Here is a 5,810-nt window from a genome sequence, read left to right as displayed (position 1 = left end):
TCATAATTTTAGCATAGGAGTAGCAACAAGTTTATCACGAGCCCATAAACACATGATCAGGTAAACATGAATAATGAATAGCATAAACAGTAATCATTAGTGAGCATTTTGATCATCAGTATCATCTGTGTTCATCATCTATTCTGTAAATGTTCCAAGGCCGCTCGTGACCGTGTTCTTTTATTTTCTAATTCTCTTTTCTTTCTTTTCTTTTACTTCAAAGTCATTTTAATTTCATTTGAAAAAGCAATTTAAACCATTCTAAATTTTCAATCAAAACCACTCAATCAAATACATCAATTGCAAGGGCATGTGTGCACAAACATGTTGCTAAACCTTATGATGAATTTTAATTAAATGAAAATTTTTATTTTCCTACATTTTATGAGCACAAATAAATCATTTCAGCTCTATTTCCAAAAATTCAAATTTTAGGGTGTTACAATTGTGGTAGTTGGCAAGTGGTGACAGCCTTGTCCATCCTCTATATTCCACCACGTTAGGTCTAGTTATTAAATCGTAGGGCTCGTTGTTGATGGTAGTTAACAGACATTATAAACCTTCAATATAACTTGTATAAGGTCATGAAAGTAATCACCAACATAGGTTTATGGGTTTAAACTAACAAATTCCATAAGTTTTGTGAATCTGTGTTTTCAGTAGGGTTTATTCAGAAAACCGTCAAGGTGGACCCAAACATCAGAATTAATCGCAATTATCCGCAACGAAAATAACTCCAGAAGGTTCCAGAGGACTCTAGGAGGCAAACCACCAAAGCAGAGGGCAAGACGCCGCCAGGTGGGGCCGCCTACCGGCCCCCTAGCCCACCTGTCAGCCTCTGTCTTCTTATGTCGGTTCTCTACCGACTTAGGGTTTGCATCTACGCTGTTCTTTTAAGTCGATTTGATCCGAGGGCTCAGGATTGACGCTCCCCCTATATATACCAGCCCTTGCCACCCCCAGGGCATAACCCTAATCATTCAAGAGATCAAGAAACCCTGATCATCCTTAGAGCTCCACCATATTTTAGGGCATAGCTAGCTAGGCTAGATCTAGAGGGAGGCAAGCTTCGCTTGGATTCCTGATCTTGTCAAGAAGCGTGGCTTGGTATAGCCCCTTGTATCATCTTTTGTATCTTTCATTATTCATTTGTTTGCTACAATTGATTCGACATTGTTCTTAATATTATTCATGTTCCTAGTTATCATGTTCATTGTTTACTTTGATTATATGCTTAGTATAGCTAGATTATCATTATACCCAAGCATAAGTTCGTATAGAGCTCGCTCCAATGTACATGGGGTGAGTGGTCGACATTGTGTAAGCGTGGTGCTTATATGTTGTTTACCTATGGATGCACCCTATATTCTCGGCCATGTGGTAGATCACATATGTGACACTTTTGTTGAGTCCTTTGCAGTCCACTCCCCGAATATAGGACAAGTAGGATCTAGTTACGAAGGAAGACATGCTCTGTTCTTGATCTTCCTTAGTAATATCCCTTATGTGTAGATATGAAGTTGATCTTAGCCATGACTACTAAGTGTAATTGCACTAATCAACATATGCTTTGACTAGTAATTAAGAATGACTTAGGAATTATTCCTCTAATTTCTACTTAGCAATGCTAATGCCATAGAAAGGAGTACTTTGAGTGATCATTTATCATTACTTATCATATTTATCTCTTGACTTACCCTTGTTATGAGTAGAAACTTGGTTATGGTTTATCTCACCATCATGTGTATAAGTTATCAATATATTCCAACTATCTGTCCTTCCCTATGGTAAAAATATAAATAACAATACCTGGAATACTCCCGGGTGAAGTGCTACAATGGTATATTATCTGTGCGCTTGCGGATCCCTTTTATTTATATATTCTTTCTAGTCATAATGAAATACTAAAGTACTTCTTAGTGTCATTCTAGAAGTGACTCTAAGGAATGTCAACAAGCATTTCTGGCATCATAGCTAGGGATGACAACTTAGCAAAAGTGATGTTAAGAAATGTCAACAAACATTAGGTGGCTATTTAAACAAGTGACAAGTTAATAAATACCAACACTCATGGCAGACCTTGTCTATTTAACTCTCCTAGTTGGTAGGCGGGCTGTGCCTCGAAGTACTAGCGCATTTTTCCTGGTCATTAGTTTACCCCTTTGTTATTGAAAAATATATCACTCGCTCTTTGACCTAGCTATCTCTAGTGTAGCTTGTTTAGTAGTTTGTTTAGGTAGTTCACACTCAACCCACCATTATCATTCACCTACCTAGGATGCACTTAGGCTTTACCTTAGCAAACCTAACTAAAAACATAAATTTACCCTTCCGCCTTCCCGTGGGAAAAAATATAAATTCGACACTCGGTACTCACCGAGCGAAGTGCTACACGATAGTTCTGTACGCTTGCGGAATTCCTCCACTAGTCGTTAAGAAGTATCAACAAGCATTTCTAGCGCCGTTGCCGGTGAAGGCAGCTGGCATTGAATTTGTATTTCAAGTTAGCTTTGCTAACTAGGCTTTTAGTTATCCTAAGTAGTTTATTCTTTTTTCCTCAAATCCTATCACTACCCAACACGCCCATGGCCGACAAGTCCATTCATGATTTTTCTGCACCCTCAGCTGCTAATTTAGCCACCGGACCCAATTTTATCAATGGGGATGCTAACTTTGAGCTTAAGCCAGCAGTAATTACGATGGTTCAAGCTAGTCCGTTTTGTGGGAAAGCCCACGAGGATGCAAATGCTCAACTCCAACACATTTTGGAGATTTGTAGCACATTCACCATAAAGGGAGTGATCCAAGAGGCTATACGTCTTCGCCTTTTCCCCTTCTCTTTGTTAGGAAAGGTTAAGCAATGGTTTTACTCTAACCGCAATGCTGTAGATACCTAGGACAAGTGTTCCAACGCTTTCCTAGTCAAGTTTTTCCTATGGGAAAGACTAATGTTCTTCGCAATAAGATCTCTAGTTTTCAACAATTAGCAGATGAGTCAATTCCCAAAGCTTGGGAATGAATGAAGAGTATGTCTCTGCATGCCCACACCATGGCATGGAAGACTGGCTTTTGATCCAGAACTTCTATCATGGATTAGTTCCATTAGATAGGAGCCATTTAGATGCTGCTGCTGGTGGAGCATTCTTTTCGCTAAGTGTTGTAGATGCAAAGATGCTGATCGAGAAGATGGTTTCCAACCAAGGATGGAGCGACGATCGACTCCAACCCCGTAAACGAGGTATGCATTCAATTAAAGAAGTTGACATGCTTGTAGCTAAAATGGATCTACTCGTGAAGCGAGTGGAACATTATGAGAAGATGAGTGCTCAAGAGACACTCAAAGCCATGGATTGCCACATGACTTATGAAGTCTATGGAGATGTTGGATATTCGGGAAATTCCTGTCCCGAGACCCAGGAGGATCTCAACTTTGTCAACACCGACAACGGGTTTCATCCACAACAACATCAAGGATGGAATCAGCGCTCCAACAATCAAGAAGGTAACAATTATTACTCTTCCCAACGTGTGAATAATCAAGGTAATAATAGTTATGCTTTCCTTAAAGATCTTGTTTATAGTCAAAGTAGAATGACTGATAGCATAAATAAAAAGTTGCATGCTCATGACAAGATGTTGGAAAACATAAATGTTAAATTGAATGATTTTTCTTCTACCTTAAAGAATCAACTTAGTTTCAATACGATGATAGAAACCCAATTAGCCCAAATAGCTGCTGCCATACCATCCTATGAAAAGATGGAATTCCTGGCAAACCTGAAGGAACCATGGAGACAACCAACCTTGTTACGACAAAGTATGGCTATTCTTTAAGTTCTTGGGGTTCCTACTTAGTAGATTCCCCATTTACTATTAAGAAAGGTGATCCTAGAACCCCTGTGATTACCTACTCCATTGGAACCCATACCTTCTATAATGCTCTATGTGATCTAGGGTCTAGTGTTAACATTATGTCTAAGGAAACTTATGATAGATTGTTTTACACTACCTTAGCTCCAACCTCAGTTTACCTACAACTAGCTGACCAATCTATCCGTTATCTTGAGGGAGTAGCCACTGATTTATTAGTCAAGGTTAGGAGGGCTTATGTACCAACATATTTTATGATCTTAGACATGGGCAATGACAAGGATACACCTTTAATCCTTGATCGTCCATTCCTTAATACTACAAATGCTTGCATATATGTGGCTTCCGGGCAAACCCAACTCCACTTTGCTGGAAAGAAAGAAATATTTGCTTTTGCCTTTGGACAACCCATCTTTGATGAGAAACAAGAAAAGAAGAAGCATCCGAAGAGAATCAAGATGAACAAACCAAAGCCGATTAAAGAACCAGAGAAGCCTGTCAAGAAGAAGAACAGAAAGAGATGGCGTAAAAAGAAAGATCCATCCTCAACTTCGTCATCCCCTGATCCTGACAAGGCCTCCAGGTGAAATAAGAGGAAACACCCCAGCTCAAGGAAGAGTGACCTTGAGCCCTAAAAAAGGTAAGTTTTCTATCCCTTGCATATTTATCGCATTTTAAGTATTTGCATCTCATATTTCAATTTCCAAATAAATTAGCTCTGCATTGCATGATTAGTTAGTTGCATTTAGCTACTCTATGTTAATAAATAAAGTTCTGTAGTAGCTATGCATGATAGGATAGGGTTTGCATTTAAATAAAATTAACTAAAAAAACTTATATAATAAATAAATAATAATGAATAAGTTATCTGGTAGTAATAGGTTTGGTTATTTAGTCATTTATGCATTCTAGTAGTAGTAGTTAGTCAATAAAGAAAGAATCAAAGAGCCGCCAGAAGACATTCCAACCTATGCAAAAGGCAAGCTTAGGGAGACATCTCTCCCCGCTCAGGTATGAAAAATCTTAAACCCTCTCTTTACATTCATGTTTGTTTTACAAGTCAATATCTATGATCATAGAATGTAGAGAGGAGTGTCTTGAAATTTACCTTAAAAGAAACTCTGCTCCAATAAATGATGATAAAGTTATTTGGAGATGATGAATAGTTGCTCTGTAATACTTTGCAAAAGCTTGTCATACAACCTGATACTTCTTAAGTTTTGAGAGTTCATCTTAAGTTGAATGCTTTTGTGGGCTACAAATGCTAGAACCAAGTCTAAGTTTTGTGAGATATGTTGTAGCCAAGATTAGAGTAAATCTTTGAACCTATCTGAGCAATGGTAAAAACAACCTAGAGTTTGTTTTGCAAAATGTTAAAACTCTCTTGCTAGAAGTTCCTCAATGGTGATAAATTCCTACAAGAGCCAAATACATATTCATACATGATAAAGCTCCTATAAAAGCTGCTTGTTTGTTTTGAGCTTTTTCAAGCCTTCTTGATCTGAGTAGAGAAACTTGTCATGCTTTTTTATCAAGAGCACGTACACCCACATACCTATGCTATTCCTACACTAGGAATACGCAACCACATATGCTTTCCATTCATTATTGCTCTATGAGAATTAAAGTTACCTCTCTAGCTATGTTTCACAAAAAAGAGAGGCATGGGCTACTGGAAAAAGAGAGAGAATAAAAGAGCAAAAAGCTCTAGTGTTCAAAAAAAGAGAGAGAAAGAGAGAAAAAGAAAAGTAGCCATGCCCTCTCAAAAAGAAGCTAGAGAAGGGAAACTGCTCAAAGGAGTACCACTTCCACCAAATATGCCACTATTGGCGGCCCCTAATGCATGACTTTGACTGCCAAAACCCTGCATAAATCCATTTAGTCGAAACAACGAACTTAGTATAGGGTTTATAACTAACGAATTCCACAAGTTTTGGTGT

At 38.2% G+C, this 5,810-nt stretch overlaps 1 non-coding gene across 1 annotated transcript; it reads right to left on the bottom strand.

The window, feature by feature from the left end:
• Positions 1–2,950: 2,950 nt before the first annotated feature.
• Positions 2,951–3,056, bottom strand: LOC136495036 (small nucleolar RNA R71). Its single transcript, XR_010768828.1, has one exon. It is a non-coding gene; the product is annotated as a small nucleolar RNA R71 (small nucleolar RNA).
• Positions 3,057–5,810: the final 2,754 nt, after the last annotated feature.

Source organism: Miscanthus floridulus, chromosome 11, assembly GCF_019320115.1.
Source record: "Miscanthus floridulus cultivar M001 chromosome 11, ASM1932011v1, whole genome shotgun sequence".
Taxonomy (NCBI): Eukaryota; Viridiplantae; Streptophyta; class Magnoliopsida; order Poales; family Poaceae; genus Miscanthus; species Miscanthus floridulus.
Note: the sequence above shows the minus strand (reverse complement) of the source record. Positions and strands in the feature narration are given on the sequence as shown.